This window comes from Corvus kubaryi, unplaced genomic scaffold (assembly GCF_017639235.1).
Source record: "Corvus kubaryi isolate FWS band 111438036 unplaced genomic scaffold, C.kubaryi_AGA036_p1.0 133, whole genome shotgun sequence".
In the NCBI taxonomy this organism is placed as follows: domain Eukaryota; kingdom Metazoa; phylum Chordata; class Aves; order Passeriformes; family Corvidae; genus Corvus; species Corvus kubaryi.
This window is the reverse complement of record NW_024580667.1, coordinates 35,463,549-35,481,084: the sequence shown is the minus strand read 5'-3', so window position 1 is coordinate 35,481,084 and position 17,536 is coordinate 35,463,549. Positions and strand designations below refer to the sequence as shown.

Genomic DNA, 17,536 nt, shown 5'->3' with positions numbered 1-17,536 from the left:
GCTAATGAATTCATGTTGCAGAGAAAATGGCTGTTGTGTAGAGATGATGGTGCAATAGAATAGGATTAAACAGGGAAGTGAACTGTAGATTGCAGTTATTAATTCCATTTCTGTTTGAACAGCTTCAGGAGAGGGTAAAGTCCTTGGTGAGTTTTTTCTTCAAATACTACATCAGTGGTTTCCTCTTCTTTCTGAACAGTTGATGTACTTTCTTGTTGCTGTTTTGCTCTTTATCCAGTAGACTGTAGATCTATATAGATTTTTTTTGTCTTTCCTCTGGCAAGTCCTTAGGATAGTAACTGAAAATCATCAAAGTTTTCAGTAATTCGTATCACTCTTACATGCAGCGAGTGCTCTTCACACAGGTTAAGTGCAAGGAAAGAAGAAAAGCAGTCTCTAGATCTAAAGTTTCTCTGTACCCCATTGAAATTAATCTAGGTTTGTTCTTGCCAAGGAGACAGAGTTACTACTGCTTTTGTGTGTGTTTGTGATCAGTAGAATCAGTAAGAATTAGTTTTGATACCAAGACCGATCCGGTTTCACACTATCTATCTGTTAGTAGCCACTGATGATTTTAACATGCCATGCTGACACAATTAACACGTAAGGTGTTTGAGCACTGCTGCTGTTATGGAGGTGTACTGGAGTGTATATTTTTCAAAGTCTTCAGGGTTCAGTGAATAGGAAAGCAGAAACCGGAGTTCAAATTTCATTCTTTGTTACTTGCATTTTCTGTAGCTATGGTAATTCCCATGCCTTCATTGGTTCAGCTTTCCCTTCTGTAAAATGGAGGATCACCAGTGAGATACAGAGGTCTTAGACATATAGCACCCTGGAAAAATGTTATCCCTGCATTAAACAGGAAGGAATTCTGATGAGAAAAATTATCATAAAAAGTGATACCTGTTTATGAGGTTTTGTCTGTTTTCTGTGTGTACACACACACACTTTTTGATCTGCTCTCTGCTGCTGTTTGTGATCCAACTACAACTGTTTATTCAGTGTCAGACTTTATTTTAGTGGAAGGTAAATTCTCTGGACGGGCAGGTTACGTGTGAACTGAACTGCCATCAAACGAAATGCCCATGTATATAGCAACTTGTTATGCTTTTGTGCTTTTCAGAATGCCTGCCAAATATCCATAGCAAACAGTCTTTAGGTAAAAGCTGTCTTTAGACAATTGTTGCTGTTAAAAAGTGTAGTTATAGTTTAAATTATCAAACACTAATAAAATTTTGGTGCTCTTTTATGTGGTATAAATACCCCTATTATTCAAGAGACAAGTTTCGGGGTTTTTTTAACCCATCTGTAGATGCTATTTCACTGTATTTTGAAAATTGAAGATTATGTGCAGACACTTAGCAGAAACCTTTTTGAGATTATGTCCCTTTCATTAAACTGTTTAGAAGAAAATATAAGGAACATGTGGATGCAGTGCACCCTATAGTTCCAGCTTTGCTTCTGGGAGTTTGAGAAAACAATATTTTTTGGTCTTTAATATTAGAAGATATCAACATTTCATTTAACTTCCGCAACACCTGGAAGACCTGGGGATTTAAACAACTCTCTGTTGAGATCACTTCAATATGATTGTTTTCAGACACTTTTATTTCATAACTATCACTACTCAAGGAAAGCCTAGTTGGTTTGAAAGTCAAGTCTTGTGGTGAAATATGCAGGACGCTTAGATACGAAATCTTTTACAGCAGATTCCTAAAGCCTTTTGTCTTTAACCTATGCACAGGCAAATGGAGGAGTACACAATGTTTTCAGTCTGGTCTAAAAGGTGTTAATTGTTTTAGTCCCATCTCACAAAACTGAGTAAGTTTTAATACATTTTCTAAATTGAGATGTTTATTCATGTTGGAAACCCCATGTTCCTATTTATAAGCTTAATGTTTTTAGCCAGATTGGTGCAGTATACACAGAAAAGGAAAGTGATACCATTTCAACAAAATATTTTAGGAGCAGCAAGTGTGGCCGTGGGCAGAAGATGTTAAACATACATGCCTAAGCACATCTGTGGGCTTGCTTTTCAGTGGAGAATTAAAGACTTTTTGCGTGGTTGAAGATCTGAACTACACTTTACAAAACTTGAGCTGCTATGATTATGAAAATAACTTTGGAAATATGATACGAGTATAAATTGAGAAGGATTTGTGTTTCCTGTAATTTCAGGAATTTTGCTACACAAACCTTTCTGTGTTAGCAAATGAGCCAAACTTTGGGTGGTTTTATTGATGCTTGTAGTGTGTCTTGTAGGATGGTATGAAGTTTAATGATGCCAGTTTATTATTTGCTCATGAAGTCTGCGTAAAAACAGAAACAGATAGTGGTGCTACTTCTTCTGAGTTTGGGGGAACTAGTGAAGTTGTTGGGACTGTCCATCTGTCTAGTCTTACCTCTGTGCTACTCTTGTAATACCTTCAGCACCACCGCCCCATTAGCTATAAGACCTTATCTGTGTGGTATTTTTATTGGGTTTGTTCCTGTTTTGTTTGAATGTTGTCATGGTTTTGGGTTTTTGTTGTGTGCTCATTTATTTTTTCTTGTTTATTGAATTTTGGTTTGGTTTGTTTTTAAATTATATTCCAGGAGACATGATTCAATATCCTTGCTCTTAAGCAATCCCTTTTCTCACATTGTATACAGATGACTTGTTACGGTTAGTGCCAAATCCATCAGATGTCTGTGTCTGTTCTGTATATAACAAAACAGGAGGAAAATATGACCTATTTCCATTACCCCCCAGTGCTGCTGCTCTTTGGGCTGTTTAAAAGTAAAGTAACTCCAGTGTCATTTGAGTTTGTAAAGGAAAATTAATTCTTTTGGTGTTAGTGCTTTGATGCCCTATAATCATACCACGTTTGGCTCATTGTATTAGTTCTCACTAGAAAAAAACCCCAAATGAACAAAAAAGAGAGAAGAGAGATTCACATGCCTATATATGTGCCCATACATTGCATTTTTTTAATAGGAAAAACCCTACAAAGTATGTGGAGAGTGTATGTATGGGAGACTTAAAAAACAGAAGCCACAATGAAGACCTTTCATCAGTTGTTGCAAATGCAGTATTGTAAAAGGAAGGGATACGTAAGAAAAATCTTTTATTCTGCATGCTGTTAATAAACAGTATTTCATTGCAGAACCTTCCAGCATTCCTATGTTCCAAAAAGCTAGTGAAAACTTGAATAGATAATTGTGGATCTTTTACACACGTCCACTTAGCTGGTTGGGTACACATGCTTGGAGGAGGGGGAAAGGTAGGCACTGCTGTTTTAAAAAAAAAAAAGATTACATGACTATGACTTTGTATTTCTTGCCTTGAACATATAAGGAAAGTATAAAATTCATCAGTTATCTTTTTTGAGCACATTTTTGGCTCTTCAGCCATGAGAAGATAAATTATGTAGAACATCCTTCCCTCTGTTAAGTTATTCAGCATTTTATGACTGAGTTTCTGTACCTTTAGTTTTCTGTCTGTCACAAACTCTCAGACAAGAACTAGATGTCCGCTGCAGTTGCAGGTGATTAGTGCCTGAAAATCAGGCCATGAGTCAAGAGTTCATGATCATCCAGCACTTGCAGCTGTTGGTCATGCTGTTGCATGCAAGTGTGGAATATATTTCTCCCTTGCTTTTTGTTTCTAATTTCCACTTTGGCTGTATTTACTGAAAAATTCGTTAGATATGCTAACTGGAGACTGCAGAGGTTCAAAATACAGCATTCTGTTTCAGCCAGTGTTTGGCTGAGTTATGATTATGTGATAGAATGAGCAAATATGTTTCCTTTTTGCTAGGCAGGAGGATAACAGCATTAGCTAAAATGACGAATGTGAAGGAGGAAGAACATTTTTCCTCTTGTGTACACATGATAATCATATATAGATAGATCTTGGGCATATTGAATGGTTGACACTTCAACCTGAAGACTTGCAAAACCCAACACTGCCAAACAGAGGTTGAGTATTACACCATAGAGGTTGGAGATGTACAGTTCTGTACTGCTTGATTTCCCTCTGCTTTTATTTCTGCTCACCTAAGTTAGTTGAAATGGAATATGATTGAGTCCATAAAGCCATAGCAAAACTTACAGGTTTTTGTATGTTTGTTTTGATGTGATCTCCCCTGTAGATTCAAAGCAGTTTAAGTGAAAATGAAATACAGTTTTTAAAGAACAGTAAAAATAGCTGATGATTGCATCTACTTCAGATCCTTCTGGGAAAAAAAACCCTTTAATGTTTAATGTCTATGCCATTTATATTGTATTTACTTTTATAGTTGTTTCATTGCCAGAAGAAATTGGTTTTAAAACTACTCCTAAATATAGAGTCAGTGTTGTTCCTTTCTAGGTAATGCTGAAGACAAGACTGATTCTCTTGTCTCTTGTTAGACTGCCAGGATGATTTGGTGACTCAGACCAAGTTGAACCCTGACTGACATGATGCTTGTCACTGATCATATCCTACTCTCTGGGTGAATGAAGCTGATGTGACTGGAGTGACACTATTGATGCTAAATAGCAAGTGAGAGCTGTTTCTTTCTTTTTGGCATCAGAGGTCAGATCAAAGTATGTCACAGGAGGTTAGGATTCTTCTTTTGGTTAGGATCTGATCTCTTTAATTAAAACCAAACCATATTCCCCTTTATTGTGTTTGCAAGAAAATAGTTGCTTCCTTTTTGTGGCTGTCTTTTGGAACAACTAAAACATGCTTGCCTGTCAGATTACTCAAGTTTATTAAACATCTGTTTTTTGTATTGTGTCAACTTCCTTTCCCTTTGAATGTATTCAGGCTTTGTGAAATATGCAGGGTTGGAAAATGTCATCTGCTTTGGGGGATTAACACAGGTTTCTTAAGCAACAGGAGTCTCTTAATAGAAAGCAGGATAAAGGTGTAATCCTTTGTAAATATCACTTGTAAACATTCATTTCAGTTTTCCCTTCTCTTGGAAGAGAAAAGCTTTAGATTACCTGAGAATAGAGAATAAAGCCCAAATGGTCTTGATCTACAACTATTTTATCTTCCACTGGAGTTTGGATGTAGTACCTTGGCAGGGAATTTCTCTGCCTCAATCCCAAATTTTTCAGAGAGAAGGACTTCATAATCCTGTTGGGGGTCTGGTTCTTGAGGATAATGTTCTGGGTAGGGGTTTTTTTTGTTTGGCTGGTTTTGTATATTCATGCAGTCATATGATGGTGGTTCATATTCCCTTTGTGGGGAAAATGTTGTCTGTTGACTGTGCTCCCCACCAGCTTCAAGCCAGTTTGTGTGCCAGGAAAAGCTAAATACTAGAAAGTCTCAATAGTTAATAACAAACATTGCATGTGCTTTGTTATAAATTTCCACAAGTGCTGTGTTACCTATTAAATTCAAAATTTCAGCCACAGTTTTATAAATGTTTGAATTACTTTCTGTTACATTTATGGGCTATGATAATTGCCTTGTCCTAGGTATTTACGCCTCTCCTCAATATGCAATTATAACCAGTGAGATAAACAATTTAATAAAAAAGAGCATGAGACAGTAAGGCAATGCAGAGACATAAAACAGTGTTTTATGCTTTCTTAGCCAGCTTCAACTTCAATTCAATAAGGATTGCTTTTTTTTCCAGCTTAGGAAGTGAACAGCAGGTCAAATGTCAGTTATTCATCAGTCTGAGACTTTCTTTTCTTCTTGTGCCTGAAATTATTTGGCCATTGCTGTCAGACTATTTCCAGTGAATATCAAGTATTTAAATATTCACTAATTGTCATGCCAACTCTGCTGGGTCTTCTGAAATTAGAAGAAAAGCAATATTTTTTTCCTCAGCTCTCAAACACATCAGTTGTATTTTTCTCAGCAGAATATTGTTAGTGGGTATGCAGTAAACTGATTTTTATTCACAAATGTTTAGAAAATTTTTGTTGAAAGATGTGGTATTTTAGTGATGTGTGTTAATAATTTATGTGCTTTTCAAAATGGGAGAGAGAATAATCCACAAGCAGACTCCTGTAACCTGGGGCAGCAGACTGTTTAAACTGCTGATTTCTTTGTTAAGATTCTGTAGAATGAATAGAATAACTGGGAATGTAATTTTAAGTGCCAACAGATCCAGTCCATTTCAGACTAGATTGATGTATTTGAAGATAACTGGGAAATGAATGTAATTTTCTTGAATGAATTAGTCTAACTTGTAATCAGGGAAGGCTTCTCAAATATTGCCTTTTCCCCTCCCTTGCTGAGCTGACTCACCAAGTCATGCACCAATGTGTGAGCCAGCACAAAGCAGAGGATGGAGCTGGCACAAGAAGGGCAGCTGTGGGTGCAGAGGCAGTGTGGGAGCGTTTGTGAACTCTGAAGGGGTCAGTGAAATCATGCTGGTAATTTTGGTAGTAGTGTCTATGCCTGTAAGTTGGTTTGCACAGTACTGGTGAGGCTGGATTGATGGTCGGTGTGGGGAGCGTGGGCGCCCTCCCCAGTTCTGGGGCATTTCCTTGGGCCTCCTGCTTGGAGGTGACAAATGTCCAGGGAACAGTGGGGGAGGTATTTGCCATCTCTACTCTTAAAGGTGTACATGTATGGGTGGCTAGTGGTACAAGTGGAGGCTGATTTTGCTACCTCTATGTTTTCCTGTTCAGGGGTGATGGGAGGGATGTTCTGCCTCTGGTCAGAGGCAGGAGAGCTGAACTGCCTCTTGTGTGCATCCTTCTCCTTGAGACTGAGGTTCACCTCTTCCATCCTTGAAAATTTTAAAAGCTATATGTGGAAGCCTCAGCTAATCATTTTCATCCATGGTAGGATGAAAGCATGGTACATTGAACAGGCTGCTCATAATGCCTGTCTCAAATGTGTATTTTAGGATGAGATTAATTGCTCTCTGAAAGTGCTTATATATCCCTACATGCTGCTTTTTTCTGTTCCAGTAGTAACAGGGAATCATAGAATCATTTAAATCAGAAAAGGCCTTTAAGATCTTTGATTCCAACTGTATTTATGTAACATTTAACTATAAAACAGTATCATGCAGTTTAAAAATCTTAAAGGAAAAATGCTGTGATATATTATTTGTAGATCCCAGTGTAGGTGTGGAGCCCCCATACCTGAAACAGGTCAGCTGGGTATCAAGGTAAGGAACATCCTCACCACATGCATGCAGTCAAATGACATGGATATAATGGTTATCATCATCCTTAAATCCGAGCAGAATCAGCAGCCAGACAGGATTGAATGCATAATGGGAGAGGAAATTTCTCTTCTTTTTCTTCCAACAGTTCCTGCTATGGGGATGGTCCTCTCACCAAGCTCCTCCCCTTATCACTTACCTTTGGGAGGAGTGTAGAAGTTGCAAAATAAATGTGCTGTGGAGGAAGAGTGCACTGGTGCTGTGCTGCAGTGGTAAACATGCATGACATGATTTACTTAAGCCCCTTCTTTGTTAACACAAGGTGGTCGAGCTCAAGTTACTTTCCTTAAGCTCTTTATGAAAAACAGTTGTCCATGCTTCTGGACATATGTTCTGGAGAGGCATAATAAATGAACAGGACAAACTTCTGTGAGAAAATAGCTGCCTTTCTCCACCTCCTGGATTTAAAAAGTGTGTGTTGTCCACAGTTAAAGAAATACAGTATAAGTACAATACACATGCTTTTCTAAGAGCACAATCTCGTGTTAGGCTTGAGGCATTTTAAAGCACACCCAGTTCATAGTTCTGCACTGAGCAAAAGAGGAGAAAACTTGGGCTCATATGTAAACTAATACTGGTATGTGATTGTCGCACAGCATGGTGAATGGCCATTCAGAGCACTGATTTTCAGTATCTTAAATTGCAAAAGCATATCTGGCTGTAACTTGTTCTCTAACCTGTTTGAGGGATGAAGGTACCTTGATTTTGGGATCCCTGTGCAGCTGCTTTCCAACATTATTTTGAACAGAATGGAAAGTTATCTGTGCAAACAAAGGCTTATGTAGTGCAGGATAAAAGAGTAGCAAAATGTTCTGAATTGTCCATTAATTTCCCTTTCAGTTTATTCTCAGTTGATCATGATTATCTGTTACCAATTTTTACCTGGTGATAACACAACCTGCTGACATTAGTTCATGTTTTAGTGCTTCCTTGGTTTTCTCATTTGGTACCTCTTGTTCCCTCATTTCTTGGTACTAGAACATGCCCCCCAATATTGCTTATCCTTTTTGTCCTCTGCCTCTCCACAGCTCCTTTGTAACTGCTGATTCAATTCCTTGCTATGGGTATTCTCCAAAGAAACAGGAGACAGCAGTGTGGAAAGGTGCAGGAGTCCTGGGTGTATCTCCTGGGTCTTTAACCAGCTTCGCTGTGTGATGGTGTCCTTCATCAGTGCAGTATCAGGTCTTTGTATTACAAGCCATGTGTAGTGCTGCATAGGGGAGAAAGTGGTCATCACTTGTACAGGCTGTATCTACAGTCAGAACTGGGGATACTTTCTGCAATGGCATAGTCACATTCTCATTCATACTCAAACTCTGAGAGTGGGCAGAAATATCCAAATTTTACCTAAGATAATTTGTGGTTTGAAAGTGAAATTTGACTATCTTAAAATAAACTAAAAAAACCTTTATAGCTAGGATGCAGTGACCAAAGCAGTGTGTCTTATCTTGGTACAGTCTAAAGGGACTCCACCAGTTCCCAGATTTAAAAGCCGTCAGAAATTAGTGATGTGCTGCTTACCTGTAAGCTTATCTCCACTGCTCCAGTGAGCTGCTTCGACCAGGCTGTGATTACAATACACACGCACAATTAAATGTGTATGTGTAAATCACATAAAATGCATGGCTGAAAATGTTTGCCAAAGCTTTTGTGTGTATCTGAACAAGGGTACAGTGTTAAAATCATTCTTGGATAAATATGTCAATTTTTGAATAAAAAGTGATGCATGAGGCACATCAAGTGCCAGATAACTCAGCGAATACAAACAGCAGTTGCAGAAGTAGATTAGAATTTCTCCTTTTCTTATCCCCATCCCCAAAATGGAGGCTTTGATAGAAATTGCACAAACATAATGCTGCCAGAATATAAATAGCAAATGGTGAATTATGACTTGGTGCCAATTTGCTTTTGATGGCCTGTTGGCAGATGCAAATATTCATGCAGAGCACAGCAGCAGGGAGTTTTTCTTCTCATTTCTTTCACTGTTATCTTTTCACCTAGTTTTCTGGTTGAACCTGGAGTCATTTCTTCTTCAGTTTGCCTTGCTTTTAAAATTCTTGTTCTCATGCCATTATATTTTCATACAGTTCTTATTGAATTTACAATTATCTCCATTTAGTAGATAGTGTGCAGTATGTATTTGTGTGTAGATGTTGCTTAGCATTCAGAGACTAGTTCTTCATTCATAAAGGGGGACCTTTTGCTCTTCAGTGACTCTTCACATTTCATTGCTTCATTCCCTGGTGCAGATGCTCAGTTTTATTCCCTACTGTCATCTCACCTCCATCTAACCATCTCAGTTTTGTCCTTTCTTATTAAACATTCGTCTTTGTATCCACTGTATGGACAGGTTGCATAGCTCCTTGTAGAGCTCTCTTTCTGGTCTTTTGCAAGGAGCACATTTTGGCAGAGCAGCAGGTTATGGATCTGGAGTGACTGTGAGTTAGGGGAGCACTTTGCCTTTCTGCTTGCTGGCAGGGATGAGCCAGATCCTCAGCCACTTTACATTGTCTCCAGTTGACAGGAGCTACTGGGCATAAGTTGGATTACGTTATATGGTGGTGTCATCCAGGAGTCTCCTCCGAGAGGGCTGCCTTTTGAAATGAATCTCAGATACAACGATTTTGGGGAACAGAACTGAAATAAAAGGGATTTTGCAGAATTAATTAAGGTAATACATGTAAACTGATGTAAAAGAGAACGCTTTGTCAAAGCTTTTATATAAAGATATTGCTCAGCAAATGTAAAAGGACATTATCAAGTAGTTTTTATTACTGGATTCACACAGAGTAGCTCTGCAACCAGAAGTATATATAGCCCAGTATTCTCTGCTCTTAGATGTTCCAGAGTAATTCAGAAAGACCTCTGCAGTCAACAATAAACACGTGGCAGCTGGCAAAAGAAAACGCTTTTCATGAAAGCACTTGTGTACTCACTCATAGCATGATACAGAGGGGAAGGGACTCTGCAAGTAGTCTGGTCCAGCTCTTGGCTCAAGGCAGGGCCAGCAGTGAGCAGATTGCTCAAGGTCCCTAAGAGACATTTAACTGTAAGAATTCAGGATTAATGTGTTCTAGAATTTTTTTTCTCTTGTGAGCCTTAGCTGGACTTCAGAGTCACCAGCTGAAGATCTGCCACTTTTAAGCCTGTGACTTGTAGTTCTGAGGTAGAAACCTTCAGGTTTTCTGTGTGGCAAATGAGTGTTTGCAGCCATATCTGTGGGCTTATAAAAGAAATGAGCCAGTAGTCATTTTATAAATGAGAGACATGTCATAAGTTTACTTACGTTCTAGAGTTTGTCAGACCCTTCAACTGCTCTTCGTAGCTTTTTACTTCATGTCAAAGTATGAGTTTGTGTGCTTTGAAAGACTATGGAAGATTCTAAAAATAAAATTCAAGTGGAAAGCAAACTCTGCAAATGGCTGATTGTGTCACAACATGCTCAACTCTGTGACTTGGGCAATCTCAGGAAGAGCAAGGTAGAAGTAGCAAGCTACAGGAGAACAGTCTTTGTGAACAGGAGGGACTTTCATAACTGCATCTGCTTTAAAAAAATCAACAAATCCTTCCAAAGATCTCATGAAAACCTGGATTCACACTAACTTTGGAAGAGCTAAGTTTTCAGACTTTTTTTTCATGTGAAGCCATTGGATTAGTGTTAGAGAAACAGAATTAGGAGCAGGTAACCTTTTTGTTTGTCCTGCATAGGCTGAGTCTAGCCATTGCCATTTCTTTCTGTATCTGTGCCGTGAAACAAGTAACTTTGAGCAGATCTATGTGCCTTTGTAGCTTTGAACAGATCTATGTGCCTTTGTAACTTTGAACAGGTATGTATACCTTTCAGTGGGAAAGGTCACTTCTCTGCAGAGCATTTCAGATCCGTGCTGCTTATGTTTCAGTACAGGGAAGATCTTAATACACAAAACTTAGCCAGGAGACATGACAGAAGGTTACTGAGGAAACAGTTCAGCATTTCCTTGGGCTGAGGGAACAAGTCTTTGAGGGTCAGCTAATGCTGCTGGTGCTTGTTTCACCAAAATGGCTGATTTCCTGCATAGGTATAGCTTCTGGATGTGTTTTGGATGTGAAGTTGTTGGGGTTTTTTTGTTTTGCATTGAGCTTCTATTTACGATGCTGTGGGGGAAGAAAAAAACCAGAGATCAAGTCCTCAACCTCGGTGGTAGTGGTTTACTGAGAGTTAAACTGAAGGTTAACCCCTTCAGCACCCTCAGAATTAATTCACTAGCTACTGCTGTTAAATAATTACTTGAAAATGAAACTTGTTCACCTGAAAATAAAGTAGCATGACAGGATTAAATAACTAAAATGATAAACACAAAATGATTTTTTCGAATCTGTTGGTAGCTTAGGTATTAATGTTTAAACTTCAAATTACCTAGACATTTTAACAGAAGATGCCTGTCTAATTTGCTTGTGAGTTATGATTATTTCTGAAGATAAATAACTTGTTCTCCTCTCTTGTAGACATCTCAGTACCACTCACAGGTAATCCATTTGTACTTTGTAGCCATCAGATCCTCATATTGATATGTCCCAGGTGAACAGATGTCACCAATTACTGTTGTTTTCCTCTGGGGGCATTTGAAGGCCCCAAAAGACTGGCTAGTGGTGGTGCAAATTCCTTTGAAAAGGTCGTGCATGTGGAAGGCTATGCCGTATCAATGAACTCGCTTCTTGTGGAAATGATCCATGGATTCCTGGGCACTTGCCGCCATCAGCTGAAAACCACTGCACTGGGACATGAAGTGCTTGGGTAGGTATATAGCCTGTACCTCAGCATATAAGCTGGTTTTGACTCTTCTTCTTTGGTCACAATTGTCCTGAGTTATTTGTTATTTGCTGAAAAGCACCGTAGCAACAGAGCCCTCTCTGTAAAGGGAACACCTTTGTCTTCACTTTCAAGCTTCAGCCCAGGAAGGGGCTGGTGGGTTTCTTTTGCATGCCTTTACTGGTGTCTAAGAGGAGCAGAGAGTGAACTGGGGCCCTAGGCCCATGATTTTCTGTGTTCCTCAATTGTTAGCTGGGTTTCTGGCTGTGGCTAGCTTTGAGTGAGGGCTCTTCCTGACCCATGAGTCAATGTGTCCATTTCTGGTCATTGGGGTTGGGGTTTTTCCCTCGTCCTCTTTTATGTGCAGCTATGAGGATACAATTTAGAACTGTGAGGATACAATTACATCTATAAGGATAGCCCTGGGGTACAGCTGAAGATGTGGCAACATCTTCTAGCATGACAGATAGTAAGTTTGTTGGCTTTGTTTTCTTGCATTTTTTCTGTTTCCTTGGCCCTCTCTGATAAAATCATTTCATGGAAACATAAACACCACACTGAGAAAGGCTGGCTTAACATTTTGTCTCCTAACCTGGCACAAGAGCTCACTCCTCTGCCTTTCTCTCCTCATTCCTCAGCATCCAAAGCCCCTTTTGGATCTGCTGATGCCTCCTACATCCACAATCTGCCTGTAGTGGAAAGTTCTAGCAGTTTGCTTCTTCTTTTACTTCCTCTAAATTGAGGAAAGTAAAACTAATCTCAGCTTTGTATGGTTTGAGCTGTTCCATTTAAACTGTATCACAGAAATGGGCCAATTATTACCTGTGACAATTGTGTTTTGGTGATTGACTGACTAGAAGAGGGTTAGGTGAAGAAGATGGATTTGTTTAGGGAAGGACAAATCTGCTTTAGTGGCAGATCAAGTGCAGACAAGAGAGTGATGAAAAATAGGTAGGATAGGTGGGAAAAAGAAGCTTCTGAAGATGCAGAAGTATAAGAAAGCTCACTAAGAGTAGGGGGAAAGCATTGTGCTGGACTTGTATACATCTCTAACTTACCTGAATTTTTTTTCTTTTTTTTTGTCTGTACTTAAAACACTGGAGGTCTGTTCCTTTTGTGTCTTAAACATCACAGCATGACACAGTCACATAAAGGAAGAGCACTAGAAATTAACAGTGACTGCACAGTGCAGTCTGTCAGAATTGGAAGCAGAACCCCTCACTTGCTCCTCTTTTTAATTGCTGCCTATCGATGCTTTACATACAGCAGAAAGTTAATGATGCATCTCTTAAAAAATTACTGCAAATTGCAAGTCTGTTACATTAATATGATTAATTTGAACTAAAAGTTGTACCTTAGATTCTGCTAAGGCACAGTTGCATATTAGACCCATGAAGTTGTATGTGCAGCCATAACATAACTGCCTGCTCCTTTCTCTCCATGTTCTGTAAGCGCACAAAGAGACCAATCTGTTAATTATTTTTGGCATTATCAATGATGATGTCAGGAGAATGTTTTTTTAAGAAATACACTGAATCCAAATTACAATAGTCTAAAATATATCTGAGTGAAGAAAATACCTTCATTAAAAATACCGAAAGTAACCAACTCAGCACAGGCCATTTCACATATCCCAAGACAGTGGACACTTGACTTCCAAAGTGAAACCTAAGTGGTAAATTTAACAGTAAGGTAGTGTAAGTCAGCTTATGTCAGTTCCATGCTTTTAAATATTGCAAGCTGCAGCAGTTTAAAAAGAAACTCAGGCTTCTGAAAATGCAAGTGATTGACAAAAGAGTTGTTTTAATTTTGGAACCTGTTTGTTTGAGAGGCAGTTTGATGTTTTGAGTTCTCATAATGGAGAAAGATTGGGGGATTTCTATTCCCACCAGGCACTTCCTGCCATAGCTGCTTGAGTGAGTTAATGTACTTGGCTTCACATCTGTTCATTGCCTTTCTCTGCTGCCCCCATCTTCATACCAGAGCAGGAGCTCTGCTGGCTCTCCTGGCCCCTTTTACCCATTCCAGGGCTCAACTTCTCATTTCCTAGGCTCCTGCCCTGATTTCAGCCTGTTGCCAGCTGCCAGGGAAGAGCTGCCATAGGGTGCTGAGTATTGCTTGCTGTGTGAGTGCTGACCCTTGGGCAGAAGAGGGACGAGGGTGCAGCCTGGCACCTGTAGGACAGGCTGTCTCTACAAGGGCTGGGAAATGAGGCAAGAGTGAGTAGCTGGAGCAAGTTTGGCAGCATCTTACTGAAATGATCATCAAGGTAACTCCAAATTACTGGAAAGGTAGGCTTCTGCTCTCATGGCAACAGAAGTTCCAGTGCTGACTGAATTTTTTTATTCATGAAGAAAATAAGGTAAGAATTGGCAAGTCCTACTTATTCTTCCACGCTTTCATTTTCACTTTCTCGGTGATGCAGTGTTTGAGATAGAGACATTGAAAGGGAATATTCATGTTTAAAACAAAATTGGAAGTGTTTGGTTTTCTTGCACTCTTTTTAAGAGAATGGAAATGTTTTCACCCTTGATACAAGAAAGCTTTTATTGAGCCAAACTTGAGCTAAGTATGATGAGAGGACAATAAAACTTTTAAGTAGCTTGAAGATTTTTCAAGTTCGCGTGAACTTTGCTCTGGTGAGCCTTTGTCCTGGAGAGAAAATGTTTGGCTTGAAGGTTAAGATGAATTAGGTGACTTCTGATTATCCAAAGAATGAAGGCTGTGTTTGTACCCTCATTCCTGTTTCTTTGCATATGGTTCTTTCATCCGTTCTGTCCTTGCTAGTCAAGGAGGAGGACTGTTTGAAGAAGGCACTGTAGAGCACTCTGTCTCTCATCCAGCAACAGCTGAATACTTTATGGAAGTGTATTAAGTCCTTGACAGGAGAAGGTAGCCAGCTGGCTGCTGCAGCAGGATATTCTTGTTCTCCCTCACAACTGAAAAGGAGGAGTTGGCAGAGCGCCTGCTGAGCTTGCTGGGGAAGAGTAGAGGCACAGACTCTTGCAGTATTTTAACTAGGTGGGCTGTTAACCAAAAAAATAAGAGAAGAAAGCACACATTTCAAGTCTGCCTAGGCTACCAACTGGAAAGTGGTAAAGGGCTGACTCTAATATAAATAATTACCGCCTAAAAGCCTCCATGCTTTGGGATAGCTTAAGAATGTCGTTACTTAAAGGTCACAAGCGAGTGAAGTAACTACATTGGTGTTTGTTCTGCGTGAAGCAGCATGTGGAATGGTGGTGTCTCACTGGTTAGAATAGTACTGTGACAGGTCTACAAAATCTGGAGTCTGGAGATAACTTGATTGTTCTTCCTTATCCTAGTAAGTGCAGCTCAAGATGTCTGTGTGGGTCACCAAAAAAGATAGTTGAAAAGAAAGAAATTCACGTTAAAATTAGCAAGTTCAGAAAAGAGAGAACACAAGAACGGTGCTCACCATTTCTTTAAGCCAAGTTTTGAAACAATATGAGACTATCCAGTCAATCATCCATTTCCAAGAAGAAAGCAGGTGCAAACAGCCTTAAGGCACAACCAATTAACACAAAAATAGATGTGTATTTTGGGTGTGGATGACCAAATATGCTGAGGTACAAGTATTTGAAACAAAACAAGCCTCAGGTCATTATTTTATAGCCTGTTCTTCCTCGTATGCTTCCTTTAATGAAGTCTCCCAGGAAATGCTGTGTGGATGCTCCATTGACTGATAAGTGAAGCTTCTCCTTTAAGCACTGAAAGTGGTGGTCCAGGAGATGTTTTTAGTAATTTAAAGAAAGAATCCTGACCTCTTATGTAGACTCAGAGGACAAATCAGATCTGGGTTCTATGTTTGTAAATGCTCTTCAGTGACCTCCACTGTATTTTGGAACAGACCTTCTCTCAGTTTTCCATCATTACTGAAGATAAAGATATTAACAATAACTACTGAGGCCTGTATGGATTTTTGGTGATGCAGTTTTATGTGCTTAGAAGGTATTTGGAACACGTGTCATAGAGGTTCAACATGGGTTACAAACATGCATTGAGATTATATAGTTCTTGGAATACACAGTCTTACTAACCCTTGATGTCTAAGATCCAGGTCATCATTTATGACGATAACTAAATATTCGCATGGTCTGGACTGACCTTTCAAAAAGCAGGAAATACTGCTCTGAATTGCTTTCCCCTAATTTACTTTTGATAGATCTTGTGGGTACAGTTGGAAAAAACACTTGAATGCTGGTATCAGTTTACTCTCCCTTCCCCAACTGGCAAAATTAAAGTAAGCTCTGATTCCTTTGTTCACAGTGAATCATATATTTTAATTTAAAAAAAAACCAAAAAAAACCCAAATACCACATTCTTTTGACCCCTAAATGAACTAGTTACAGCTCTAGTTTAAGATTACAGGTTATTATAATAGGTGCTGGCTCTAGTGCTATCTTATTTTCCACTTCACAAAATTAAAGGTTATCTGGCACTGTTTGATGCAAATAACCAGTCTTTCTTAAACACAGCAGAACCTTACAGAGCTGGGTGAACTGTGTTGCACATTCGTCTGAAGTCTGTTTTTCCTTAACTTTGGTTAGCAGCAATTACAGTCATGCTGGAAGTAATTAAAAATATGGGAACACTTTATATATAAATGTAGATGCATGATGTAGATATAACTACTAATTGAGATGTTGAATGTAACTGTGACTTCTTGTCAAGCATACTGGGTAGTCTTTGCTTGCAGGTTTATTTTGCAGCTTGCAGACCTGCTTCAGCTGCTCGTAGAGCTCCTTGGGCAAAGGCTGAAAGGAGGGTTGGGAATTTATTGTGCTTTTTCAGTTGCTCAGAGAAGAGGCAATGGATACATCTCAGGTTTCTCTTAGCAAGTTGAAGGAATTTCAGTCCTTGTTTTTAGACTTGCAACTGCTTGGGGCTTCAAAGCCTTATATGAGTGAAAAAGAGGGAAGGAGGAGTACATACCACTGCTAATCTTACGTTAACATAAACATAAGGGTTGAAATGCTGGTTGTAAGAAAGCAGCTGCAGTAGAAGAGGGGCCATTCAAAAGACATGCATTCACAGCTCTCAGAAACAGGTACTGCATCATAAAGACCTCGATATCCTGTTCAGCAGGATATCAATTGCTTATTCAATTTTAAAAAAATCTGTAGCTATTTTACAGTTTTGCTTCCAAGAAGACCGAGTATATTTTTAGTTATAAAATTTGATTAGAAGTTTGTTACTGAGTAATCTGTCTGTTATCTACAATAAGGAAAGCATTTTAAAGAATTTGTCATACACTGAAGCATCAGATATAGTGAGAGAGGTTAACTTTAAAAAAAATGACCTCTAGTTTCATTTGGAAGAAGAAAATAGGAAGCTTTAGTTGCTTATTTTTATTTCTGGTCCAAGTGTTGGGAGCACTTGAATGTCTCTCTCTTCTGTTTTTTTTGCTCTGTGTGTTGTCAGACTTCTAATGTCCTCAGCTGAAAAAGGAAATGCACCAGGAATCCCAGTTCCGTCTGTTCTTTTGTACAATGGCACTTTCTCACAACAGGACAGCTACTTGAAGCAGAGCAGGAATGTTCTGCCAGTTTGTCTCAAACTC

The 17,536-nt window shown here is 39.1% G+C and overlaps 1 protein-coding gene across 5 annotated transcripts in view; it reads left to right on the top strand.

The window, feature by feature from the left end:
* FARP1 (FERM, ARH/RhoGEF and pleckstrin domain protein 1) overlaps positions 1-17,536 on the top strand; it is a 204,294-nt gene that overhangs the window by 39,650 nt on the left and 147,108 nt on the right. The gene's annotated exons all lie outside the window — the stretch shown is intronic.